The sequence below is a fragment of the Nuphar pumila genome, chromosome 4 (genome assembly GCF_984573655.1).
Source record: "Nuphar pumila chromosome 4, dmNupPumi1.hap1.1, whole genome shotgun sequence".
NCBI lineage: Eukaryota > Viridiplantae > Streptophyta > Magnoliopsida > Nymphaeales > Nymphaeaceae > Nuphar > Nuphar pumila.
This window is the reverse complement of record NC_143252.1, coordinates 123,639,425-123,652,726: the sequence shown is the minus strand read 5'-3', so window position 1 is coordinate 123,652,726 and position 13,302 is coordinate 123,639,425. Positions and strand designations below refer to the sequence as shown.

The 13,302-nt window shown below is 38.8% G+C and overlaps 1 long non-coding RNA gene and 1 pseudogene across 1 annotated transcript; both read left to right on the top strand.

Annotated features, from left to right (window-relative positions):
• Positions 1 to 6,491: 6,491 nt before the first annotated feature.
• Positions 6,492 to 8,119, top strand: LOC149840894 (uncharacterized). Its single transcript, XR_016431610.1, has 3 exons — positions 6,492 to 6,906; positions 7,032 to 7,110; positions 7,412 to 8,119. It is a non-coding gene; the product is annotated as an uncharacterized LOC149840894 (long non-coding RNA).
• A 380-nt stretch (positions 8,120 to 8,499) lies between these two features.
• LOC149840893 (CASP-like protein 5C1 pseudogene) lies at positions 8,500 to 9,313 on the top strand (annotated as a pseudogene).
• Positions 9,314 to 13,302: the final 3,989 nt, after the last annotated feature.

Here is a 13,302-nt window from a genome sequence, read left to right as displayed (position 1 = left end):
TTATCAGTAAGAATCTGCAATATTTCAGAATTCATGTTTGGTTTTTGTTTTTTTTGCCATAATACTTTCTTATCTCATTCAATTTGTTCCTTTTCTTTCGTTTGATTTATATCCTCTGGAAAGCCTTACCGAATGGGAAGCATGAGGCGTCTCTTAAGAGTCGAGTGGACTTTCCTAAATATGATGCTTCCTTTTGCATTATCATTATGTTTTCCCTTATTGCAGTGTTTCATCAACCTGATTGTATGAGTGCTAGAGAAAAGGATGATGTTTAATCGAACAAACTAGAAAGACCTACAATGCTGACCACGCATCATCAGTCTTGGCTTCCTTGCGGTTTCTTATTTGATCTGATGCATTATAGTTAACAGATTATCATGATGGTTAGCTGGTTTACACTGGTTAAATTTGTCTGTTTAGACAAATTATAGAAGAACCCAAAAGTATGGTTTGTTTGCATATTCTTTCGATTCTTTGGTTTATATCAGTGTATGAATTGGATCTGGTTAGAACCTGGACAAATCCAACCTGTTTCTGTTTACCTATGTGGAAAACTGGTCCTTGCCAAGATACTTCTTTATCTAACTTGTTTTGCTGGACTTGACACCACCCAGTCAATATTCAAACTAGATCTTGCTCATATTTTTGTATGGGAAAATTTTGTTTCCACAGGGGGCTCTTTATGTATCTAACACATTTGATCTGGCATGATAAACCATTGAGATTCTATGTGGAACTGGGGACATTTTCATATCCAACTTGAACCTGATTTTCTTGTTGAAAATTGAGATTCTGATCTGGATTAGTCACATCCTTTCCATGTTTATGTATTCTTATCCCCACTCAGCAGTCAATACTAGTTTTCACAGAGAGAACAAGAGTCACCTGACCTCCCAACCACAAACTTTCTTTTCCATTTCTATAAAAAATAAGTATGAAGAGGATGACATTCTCCTCTTAGACAGTTTTTTCTTTTCCTTTTCAACGGCATAGTCATTGCAAGTTAGAATTAATAGCTCAACACTCAGGTACCATATCTTTCGTAAGTTACTTATTAGCTTATTCCAAACACATTATGGTCTTTATCAGCAGGAATTTCATCTGATTTCATAAATAATTTTGTAATGTTGAGCATTCCAATCCTTCTGCTTTTATGTTAGGATATACTGCTTGCTAATGATAGATGTAATGGTTTTCCTTTTCACAACAACCAGCATCATCAAATATCTGGAGCCTGTGGTGCAAAAGTCTTTTTTGGTACTAAGTCTGCTTGGGACTCTTTTACTGTGCTTTGTTCAATTTTGTTTTGAGCATATTTTGAAGATGCTCACTTTATTCATTTCCTTGAGACAGCATATCACAAGTACCTTTTGTTGGATTTTGTACATGGTACTGATTCTTTTAAATTATCTTCACTTCCAAAATTGATGCTTGAGATAGTTGGTTCTTGGTACTTGTGGGATCTCTTAGTACTCTGCGTGTTAGTGGGTGTTTGGTGTAATGGTTATTTGATCAACTTAACCACTTTTCATAAAACATAAATTTTGATATTCATGTCATGTTATAGTTTCCCAAATACTTTCGAGTATGGAAATTATAACTCAAAATATAAAAAATGTTGGATGTAATGTTTTAATCTTTGAAAATACCAAATACCATGCAAATCAGCAAGGGACACATATCCTGGATATCGAATTCTCGACATCCTTTGGCTTAAATGCCTTAAGCAAACCCGCCTATCCAGGTGTGTACCAATATTGAGAATGAGATATAGCAAAATTTTAATCGATGAAACTATTAGAAGACTTCAAATCCTTTTCTGCTTGTTTGGTTGCATCTCATGTGATTCCAAATCACATGAAATGGAATCATGTGGTTTGGAGTCGTGTTTTCAAATCACAGATTCGACCTTGTGATTTGAAATCACATGTGATTCACTCCAAATGTGATTTCAAATCATATTCCATTTCTCATTTTCATTTTCTGATGTTTGGTTGGGAGTGGGTATGCTCTTTATTTATCAAATCAAACCTGGATAACTCTACTTAGGTCATCACTGAAGTCATTCTTACAAAGCCATCTTTGGCTTGTCGTAGTTTTGTTCTTTGTGTAGCAAATGCTGACATTGATCAAATATCTTGCTTCTGATAGGTTTTATTCTTTTGTTTGTGCCGAGAATATTGTTTTTCCCTGAATCACATGAGTCAGATATGTGTATACCACATCTCTGCTGGTCTACTAAACTGTCAGAAATTTCATATCTTAAAGCATGTGAACCATCCCACGTTCTATCATGTTTGTTAGTAGAAAAGAAACAAATTCTGATTCTGTGCTTCATTCTCATGATTCAAACCTGGTATTTTACTTTCGTAAGCACCCATCAGTGCTCAACTTTCTGATGTCATGGAATAGATTTTTATTAATAATTGTAGCCATTTTTTATTTTATCTCAATTTTTTTTCGGGGGCAGCGCCCCCGAACCCCCCAACTATCAAACCAGTTTTTTTTCTTTCCTACACCCCTGTTTGCCCCCCCCCCCCCCCCCCATGAATCCTAACTACGTCACCGGTAACAACTATACGAAGTTCAACGTTTGTTTGGACCGTACTCGGATGTTGTGTTCCAAATGTCCGTTTGATGACGATGTGCAGACAACTTGGATAGTCATGGATAGTGGGTCAGATTACTTCATTTTGGATTGTATGACCTGATCTACACACCATTTTACATGTTTTAACAAGTTTATTATGGATTTTTGCCTTGAATATCAAATTGGATCCAAATACATAACATAAAAAAATGTTTAAAATATAAAAATCTTGGATTGGATCTAAAAACTAAAGAATGTTTCATTCATGATAGATAACAACAAAAACATTATTTTAGTTTATTATAGTGCCTCCCTTGCCAATTATGCCACCACATGCATTATTTGGAACTATAAGTCGCAACTTTGATGTAGAATCCACATCATCACCATCTTCGACATGTAACTGAATAACATAAATTTATCAAGAAAAATGTACAAATTTAATATTGAATTCACAAACAAATTTAATATTGAATTCACTATTGTTGTGCAACCATGCCAGCAATAAGAAAAAAAACTTGTATTACAATGGTACCCTCACTCTGCAGTTTTGAAATTATAATTTCTATTGCACTAAGTATCTCACTAACACTTCCAATTATCATAATGATTCTATCTGTTGTTCTTAGAAAATATTCATTGTTACGGGACAACTGAACACGAGTTCCAGATTGTAACTGCAGCTCGATGATTGTTGAACCACCTTTGCCAATGACAAATCCAGCTGCTGCATTTGACACAAGAAACCTGAAACTCGTGGGCTTTTCCTTCTCATCTAATAAACATGCCCGCATCAGTACAAAATAGATTGTTCTCATAAGATGATGCAGGTCATCACATGCATCACATGTCAACAACAAAGAAAAGATAAATACATAAAAAATAAATAACAAGCAATTTGAAGAATGACATTTAATGATTCAAATAGCTTGAGAAATGATTCACTTGAACAAAAAGATCTCAAAGAAAAATCTACTGTGCTGAGTGGGTGTTGGGCTCACAGAAAAGAATGGCATTTAATGATTCAAATAGCTTGAGAAGTGGGTGTTGGGCTGTGTAATTCATTAGTCTTAATTAGTTGTACAAGATTCTTAGTTTTTGACTCATGCATCATAAACTAAATTACAGTAACTTACCACCATTTTCTATCAAGATCAAGTACAATGAATTCCACAACATCCTACTGGATGAACAAGTGTGCTGTCTAACAACAAAACCATACTTTATGCATGAGTTAATGTAGCTAATATAGGTTTTCATATCCACTGGAAGGGCATGATACATACTCCTGCAAAGACAAAAAGAATTTTTTATAGCCACTAACATCCATTTTGAAAATACCAGAGGCACATGTTATGCATGCACTTGACAAAGACAGTAGTTATGCAGAGCAAAATGTACTGAATTGCAGAAGCTTCTCCATTAAGCAGGACACCTTTATCATAGTAATGAAGATTACACTGAGCCTACTTTTTAAGGAATTTTCCATGCATTTTGTGTCACATTTTTCACATGGATACCTGATTTTAGTTAAGTGTTACAGAAGATTAATTTTTGAAAGAAATAACTAAATACAGCTGGTTTTAAGTTAATATAAGGAAGGAGAAAGTTAAACATACCTGTGCATGTTCAACCATTTTCATTTGCATAAATTCAGAGAAAGTTAACGATATAATTTCACGGGCATCCATAAACCTACCGTTTTGTGTTTCGCATCCTGCAACCTTGCAGTAAGTTGAATGATGTGCTCCTCAGAAAATCAAAGTCCTGTTCTGGAGCTTCAAGCAATATCCCATCACCTAGTCCATCGACTAGAAGGGCACCCGCATCACTTCCAACACCAATGACTAGATCATCTCTGCATAAACAAAAAATTAGTCAAAGAGGATAAAACATTTTGAACACCTGGAAAGGCTGGAATGGATAAACTCCATGGGATTCAGTGGCCACCAACCTGTGAATTCCTGTAGGGAACTGTAGATGGTGAAGTCTGGGGAAATTGACATTCTCTACTAAATACTCCAATAGCCTGCAGTTCAGGCAAAATTTGACATTAGAAAACTAAGCCACAAAATCCGTAGAGATTCTAGTTCTGCAACAAATCAAAGATTGTTTATACCAAGGTGATATGAAATTAGACAATGTCTGGCATGTTTGAAATCCATTCTAAGAAGTCACCTTTCTTGCATATCTTGAAAGGAAAAAAGATAATTCCAAAAGGCCATTTTGTCTTTTTTAATTTGTTTTCAAACTCTTGAACAAGGCTACCATGGTTGCCATTTAGTAATAAAGAGTGAGTTTACCAATTTGAGAAGTACATTGGAAATTACCAAATCAGCCCCTTAATAACCAATAATTTTCTGACAAGTCGATCATGGTTCATACCCAATTGCCAACTTCTTGTTGTTATTCTGCCCGACACTTGAAAAATCACAAACTATACTTTCGATTTATCAATCCAAACACATAAACCCCCATTTTTAGGATACCACACTGCGAAATTCAAACAAAATGAAGATTGAATCGCCAATCAAAATCACCACTATAACATAAGAAGGAACAAAAGAAAACAAGAAGCAAATAAAGGGGAATCTCAATGCCAACATCCAACCAAACCCTAATTTAACAAGAGCACCGAAAACACTCACAAATCCTAACAAACACCACAAAAAACCTAGAAAAAAATATCTATAAACAATCAGATCGATATTCACAACATAAATACCTAAAAATTAACTAAAAAATCAGATTCTACAACAAAAAATATCAGAAAAAATAGAGAAAAGGGAAGGAAAAAAGAAACTAAGGAAAGGGAAGGAATGTACAGACTCGAAGGCGCACTTCTCCTTGGTTTTTTTCATCTCTTTCATAAGGATTAGCAAAATGAAGACCAAATAAAAGCCTCTGCTCTATTTTTTTGGAGTTTTCTCATTTCGATGGTGGTGACTCCAGTGAGAATCTGGCGTCAGTGGTGGAGGAGGAGCGGTGGTGGTAGCGATAGTCGTTGGAGAGAGAGAGACTCATCACCGGCCTCGCCTCCCCCCTCCACGGTAGGGGTGGCAATCGGGTCGGGTCGGCGGGTCAGAATACCTCAACACGAACACGGATGTGGCAAACACGAACATGACCCATTTATTAAACGGGTAACCCGACATGACACGGTTAACCCGTTTAATAAACGGGTCAGGTCGACACGACACAATTACATGACACGGTGACCCATTTATTAAATGGGTCAACCCGATAACCGCATAGGCGCACATTTCGTGTAAACAGGTTGACCCGATAACATAGACAAGATAAAAGAAAGTTAATATATATATATAAAAACGGGTTGCGGGTTGACGGGTTTGTGTAAATGGGTTGACCTGCCCACCTAACCCGTTTATTAAACAAGTCGTGTCGACCTTTACAACACAAACCCATTTAAGCCAAACCCTAACCCGGCTAAGAAGCGGGTTGGTGGGTCGGGTCAGATTTTGCCACCCCTACTCCACGGGCCACCTCCCCCTCCGCCGGCCGCCACTGCATAGGGGAGAGTGATGGGCGAGAGAGGGGTTTGCCTGTCGAGGCATTTTAACTTCATTCCCCCATCCTCGTTCTTTTTGTAACGAGGGTCGGGGTGGAACGAAAAGATTGTATGAATCCGCGTCTCATGTTTGTTAAAAAACGTGTAAGTTTGAGGCTTTTAGTCTAGCAGGATGCGGCATCAAACATACCTTTAGGGCATGTTTGATGCGCTGTTCTCAGCGAGATTCGGACCAAAATCTCGCTGAGAACAGAGATTTTCAACAAATGTTGGACGCAGCGGACGGCGTTCCGCGCGTTCGCCACGTCCATTATAGTGTGTAAATTTTGATCCACCTCCCCCCCCCCCCCCTGTTACAAAACGAACAGGAACGAAGGGGACGAAAAAAAAACATTGACGGGCGCGCCCGTCGATGCGTACGATGCGTCTCACTCTCTCCTTCAAAGTTCCTCCCGTCCCTGCGACCCTGTGAACCGATCGTCGCGCGATTCTAACCATGAACCTCTCCCTCTCCTGCGTGCTGCCATCCTAGCCGGGGTCGCTTCGTCCCTACGATCATGGCTGGAAGAAGAAGCAAGCCTCGACATCAAATTAGGGCTTCTGCGTTCCCGCGTAACCGCTCGCGGCGTCCTTCTGAAGGTGTCATTGCTGAATTTTCTTCTTCAAGAATCTTCTCCATTGCGCTTCGAATCCACGAGGATCGACCGAATTATCGTCGATTTCTCGCTGTTTTCGTTTCCGATTCTCAAGATTGAGGCCACAGAGCTCATTTTGACCTAAAATTCAGGTTTCTTGGCTCATTCTTTACTGTTTTTTTCACTTTTTCTTTCTTTCCACGCTTTCTTGTTTGGAAGAGGTGTTTGTAGTTTTAGTGGCTTTGCCTGTTAATTTTGGGGTTTGGTTGAATTCAAGGGAAAATGAACGGTTACAGAGATCTGGTTACTCAGTCGCGGCGAGGAAGAAGAAAAGGATTGTGTTGCTTGATCCGGAGGTGTGTTGAAATTTGATTTTGTTAGATTTTTGGGGTGTCTGTGTGGTGTTGTCGATTGGAGATCGTTATGAATCTTACTGTTTGTAGTCTTGTTTCGATTTTGTTTGCGACTTCATGCTTCTTGTAGTCTTATTCTCTTTTTTTTAATATTAGTTTTTATAAGTCTTAGTGTTTTTGTTGATTTTGAATAAACTATGGCATGGGGGAAATCTCTTTCATTGTTTATCATGCCTTTCGTTCAATAATTCAATAAAGTGAAGCCTGAAAAACTGATAAGAAGGTTTCTCTGTGTAAATTACAGGGGATTTCATTGCATAATGCTCTTGAAAATATATTGGGAGAAAGGCAGCCTGGAAGGAGGGTGATGGATTCATTCCTTTACGTAATTCTTGGTCATTGTCTAGTGTGCATTAGTGATATAGTTTTCCAGATACATATTCCCATCAATTATGGACAACCTGTGGGAAGTAATGCTTGGAAAGAACTTCATTCTCTTTGCATAAGCATTATCTTATTCAGTGTATGGGGTCAGCTTAGTGGATACTGCAAACTGCTTAACAACATTGTTGAGTTGCTTATCATGGATAGAGATGTGACCCATTTGGTTTTCAATTTCAAAGATTTGTATGTTAAGTTGAAAGCAAGAGACCAGAGTCACCATGCCAGTTGTATTTTTTCAATCGAGTCTATCACTAACTGTTGGAATGAAAAAACTTCAGCCTTTACACTTTGAGGTTGATATCCCAGAAGTTGATATCGGGCTTTCACATGTAGGCCTTTCTGTCATTATTCTTGTGCATGAAATGCTAAATACATAGATCTGCATAATGCTGTCATTAGATTATGGTGGACTTCTATCGGAAGATGTTTAAGCTGCTAGAAGTGGTAAGGTATTGTGGAAGAGGGCTGCACACCAGATATCAAAGGGTCTTGAGTCCTAATGTGCTGCCATCTAATCAAAACTCTTATATTGGTGAGAACTAATTGGTTGATTCTCGAATACTTTCAACTCTCATGGTGTTGTTGGTTCTTATGAAACTGTTTTTTTTTTTCCCTCAAGTTGTAAAACAGCACATGAATATGCATCTGCATGTATTTGTTTGTCATAGTTCACCTCTCCCAAAGCAGCACGAGTTCAAAATAGTTGCTAGAGAATATGAATTGGATCTGGATAAAATACATAGAAGTACAAAATGTAGACTTTCCAAATTTTCTGCAAACAAGGTTGTTAAGGCAAAGGGAGACCATGCATGTCTTCATAGTTCCAGCTTTTACCAATTTCTTACCAGCTAACTTGCACATTAAATGTAGTATCTGCAGCTTGCATTATGGGAAAGTCTGCTTCATTTCATAAGCCATCAGTTGTCACCACACTAGATCGTTACTAAAATGGAGAAATTCCTACTACGAATAAGAATTCAGATAATTCACACAATTCTGGCATTTGTTAACCAAAGTGAGAAAATTACACTGCACTTTCTTCTTAACTACTTTGAACTTTTATCTCAATAAAAATCTAGTAATTAAACTACAAAGGGTGTGTTTGGAAAAGAAGAATCCAAAACTTCAAATCAAAAACTGTTGGAGAAAGAATAAAGTCCAAATTGGTGGACTCATTTGAAATTGAGTTGTTACCTGCACTTGTTGAGGCTTTTATAACCTAATTTTGTTCAACAACTACCTAGTGACAATCATGGGTTTGGGGATCCCTTGGAGCTTTGCACTAGCAATCATGGACATGTGCGCTATCATTACAGGATGCACACTTCATCAGACAGGTTTTGTGGTGACTGTGGTTGTTGGAGACTGGGTAAGTCTCAGAAGCAGAAGAGTTTTCTGAGAGTGCCTCTGCTATCTCCACCGTACACAAAATGACCAACTACATTCTTGGCAAAGACAGGTCTTGTCGACGCTTTTGCCAGCGGCAGCATGCTCATCAGCAGGAGTTGCATATCTGTTGTTCACCACCGGTGGGCCTTTCTGTCCTCCAAAGTACTGTGGTAGATACCAGCTTTCTGCTGCAGTGGCAGTCTTGTCCTTGTCCTTAATTTCTTCTCTTCTAAATCTCTGGTTGTTGGCTTCATGGTAGCACAACCATGCTAACATTAGAATTTTCTAGGCCACATTAATCAATTTCTAACTAGTATTCCCTAAGAGATGCTACATCTGTTGTATGTACATAATTGGGGTTGTTTGAATTCATCACTAAAAGATATTTGTATTTTGTTGTATTTGGTTGTTGCAAATAAATAAAGAGCTGCTGCTTGCTGAGTGAATGAATGAGTCCTTCCTGCAAGATTTACAATAAATTGAGAGATGCAAATGAGGCTTACAACATCAAATGGGGAGTATAAGTGGCATATTGACTACCATTTTCAGCAAAAGGAGTGAAGCTAACAATTCTGTATCCTCAATAGGGTGTATGTCACAGAATCACTTTGTCCAACTCCAAGTCTTACTTATTTCTACATAAATTCTGCCTTTGTTCTGTTATTTTTGTCACTGAATGGATCGTAAGATAACTAAATTTGAGTCATTCTAATTTTGTGGTGCATGCTTCGGTAGGATATAGTGTCAAATTGTTCAGGCTGAATAGATTTGAATTTTATATTCATATTACTTTCATTTATTATGTTGCAAAACATAAAGTTGCCAATTTTTAGCCCAGGAATAAAAGCTTATTACGATATAGCGTGAAAGCTCAGTGCTGCTTTCTTTATCTTGCTTTATTTATTAAAAACAGTCAATTTACTTGGCTAGCTGATTTATTACCCAATCTGATTAGGAATAAGAAAACTTCTCGCATACATCTTCAATAGTTGGAAAGATGCCACTCTTAGAAGGCATCCATGCATAGACTATATATATCAATGACCATATACTGCGCACTTACTAATCATTATCAGTTGAAACAAGTGATTGCAAGTGGTTTAAGAAGCAATGTGATGAACACTTTGAAAGAACATTTGCAAGTCACTGACATGGATTGAATTAATTAGTGGGAAGTTTAGCTATTTTTGTGTTTTCTGGTAGTTATGACATGCTGCCAGACAGAGACCAAACTAACCTATTTGATTAGATTAAATCTTTGTATATTTTTTAGTTCTTAGCAAGTTTCTTCATCAATATAAAAGAATGTATACCAAGGTATATTTTTTTCCAGAGACATTTACCACTTGGTGTCATTACACAATCAATGATGCACTTGGAGTAAATAGATGAAGTTGTGGATATATTTTCTTAAAATGCCAAAGGACAGGTGAGTTGATTCAGACTTTACCTGTTCTCCAGTTTGAATGTCAAATGGTTGTTGTTGATCAAATTGAAGGCCAGTGAACTCATTGAGACAAAGCCCCTGATATTATGAATTACCATTAGATGGTTGTTTGCTGGCTCATTTCTTGCTATTTGTAAAAAGATATCTAGGAGCTAAGGCAGAATAAGTAATATTACCATCGAATTAGAGAAACTTGAGGGATCCAACGGAAAATCACTGGTGCATTTTCAGTATTTATATAAAATCTATATTTGGGCCAAAAATCCTATTTGAGTATATTCAGGGCAAAAAATCCATTTTGAGATCCTTATTTGGAGCAAAAATCCATATTCAATGCAAAAAATCATGATTTTAAATATAATTTGTTAATTGGATCCATATCTGGGCAAAAAACTATAATAAACGTATTAAAACATGTAAAATGGTGGATGAATCGGGTCATACGATCCAAAACGAAGTAATTTGACCTATTATCCATAATTGTTCAAGTTGTTCACACATCGTCATCAAACAACGGACATTTGGAACATAGCATTTGAGTGTGGTCCAAACAAACATTGGACTTAGAACAGTTGTTACGGAACCAACAGAACCAATGTTATGTTCGGTTCTTTTTGTTCATTTCATCCAACCATGTACAAACGATCAAACATACCCTTAGGGCCTGTTTTTCATCACCCGCCTTCCTGGACATAGTACTCGCTTGAACAAGTGTGTGGACTCCCACGTCCATGTTTGATGTGGGATGTGGAGCCCACCAATGGTGGGATGAACTTGTCTCAGAAGACTAGTGCAGCTGAATGCATTCTGCCGTTCAAACACACTAATGGTAGGTATCAAGGGAACAAAAAGAAAAAACTAGGTGGTGGCTAGAAACTCTTCTTATGACCTCTGGAAGTACAAGTTAGATCAAACATTGATGAGATCAAACTAGGAGATCAGGTCCATTGGCAACTGTAAATTGGAAGCAGAAAAAATCAGCCATAATTCCATCATCCAGCCAACCATGCTAATCGAGTCTCAGATAAACTGCCATTCATCTGATCCCTTGATTGGCTCAGCTAATTCTTTTATAACTCACACTGAATCTCAATTCCTGACTTTGGCATTTAGCAGTTCAGTGATTAGGCATGCTCGGGCCAATCACCTCATCTTCACTCTACTAACATGTCCTTCCCTGTTCAAGTCATGGCTTTCCCATCCTTCCTCAGAGAGAGAGAGAGAGAGAGAGAGAGAGAGAGAGACGAACCGCTTGCCCAGATTGCGACAAAGGATAAGTAGCATCAGCAGGAGGGAGTGGAAGATCACTAAGATGCATACGCAAGATCGCATAAACATCTACCAAGATTTTATGCACCAAGTTTTGAATGTTAACTGGAATATGACAAAAATGAGCATCGTTTCGCGCCATCCAAACAAACCACCAAGAAGTAAGCAACCACGTCCGCCAGATGAACCTCCACCTCTTGCTGCGCCTAATACAAACCGGCCCCAAGATCAGATCTAGCGCAAAGGACTCCTCCTTAACAAATACTTCCGGATGCCTCCAGGTCCTGCTAAAGATTTCCACAAATATTGGGCAAGACCAGAACAAGTGAAACGCAGATTCTTCTGCAGCTTGACAAAGCACGCATCAACTCGGGAGTTGAATGCCCCACTTCTTTAAATTATTGTGGGTCTGGATCCTATTGTGCAAAATTAACCAAGCCAGGACTTGAGAACGGGGGGAAGGACCCTTCGCCCAAAGCACATCTTCGGGCAACCAATCAGCCCCTGACGGTAGCAACGATCTATAGACTTTTTTGGTGAGAAACTCTTCGCTTGGTGCCAACGCCCACTGCAACCACTGACCAAAATTTCTAGAGACCTCAAAATGGTCTCTAAAGCAGGCTAAAGCCCTCAACCACGATTTACGCAAGTGCAAGAGCGCCAAACCTCGGGTTCCCAGACGAACCTGGATAAGAGCTGGATCCCCATATTTAGCAAGAAGCAAACTAGCGCAAGGGTTATCCGGTTGGTGGGCCAACCAACATTGCTTGGCGACAAGAACAATGTTTCGCAGTCTGGGCGCAGGAATGCCTAAACCAGCCATACGCCGAGGTAAGACCACCGAACACCAACCAATCAAGTGACGCTTACCCTTGAGTTGACACCCAGACCACAGAAAGCCTGCTAGCAAGCGCATCAGCTGCTTCTCTACTCCCACAGGCATCACAAACATAGACATGAAAAATTCTGGAATAGTTGAAAGAACATGTCTGACTAAGGTTAAACGACCAGCGCTGGAGAGATAAAATGACTGCCACAAAAGCAATTTGTGCTTCACTTTTTGAAGTGTCGGAGCCCAAGCAGCTGAAGAGAGGTGCTTCACTTGTAACGGCAAGTCAAGGTACATAATAGGCAAGTCAGAAGTAGTGCAATTAAAATTCTCTTTCCAGCTGCAAGCATATTGGCATTAACATTGAACATGGTAATAGAGCATTTAGTCTCATTTAGAGAAAGCCCGGATAGGGAGAGAAAGAACTGAATGATAAGCTTGAACCTAAGCATCTGTTGAACATTTGCACGACTAAAAATGATCATATCATCAGTATAAGTAAGAATATGACCCGGGAAGTCAGAAACCTACAAAGGATCAATGAAACCCGATACAGCAGCCCGCTTAAGCAAAACCACAAGACCCTCAGCAACTGCATTGAACAACAAAGGCGATAGGGGGCACCTTTGCCGCAAACCCCGCCCCAGCTTGAACCGGTCTCCTCTAATACCATTGATATTTAACATGGTCTGAGCATTTGAGACCAGCTCTCTCACCCAACCAGAAAAACGATGACCAATGCCGAAATTTGCTCGGACGCCATGATGAACGAGTGCTGGACCCTCTTATTACGGATAAAGGCGAACTGAGAGTCTGA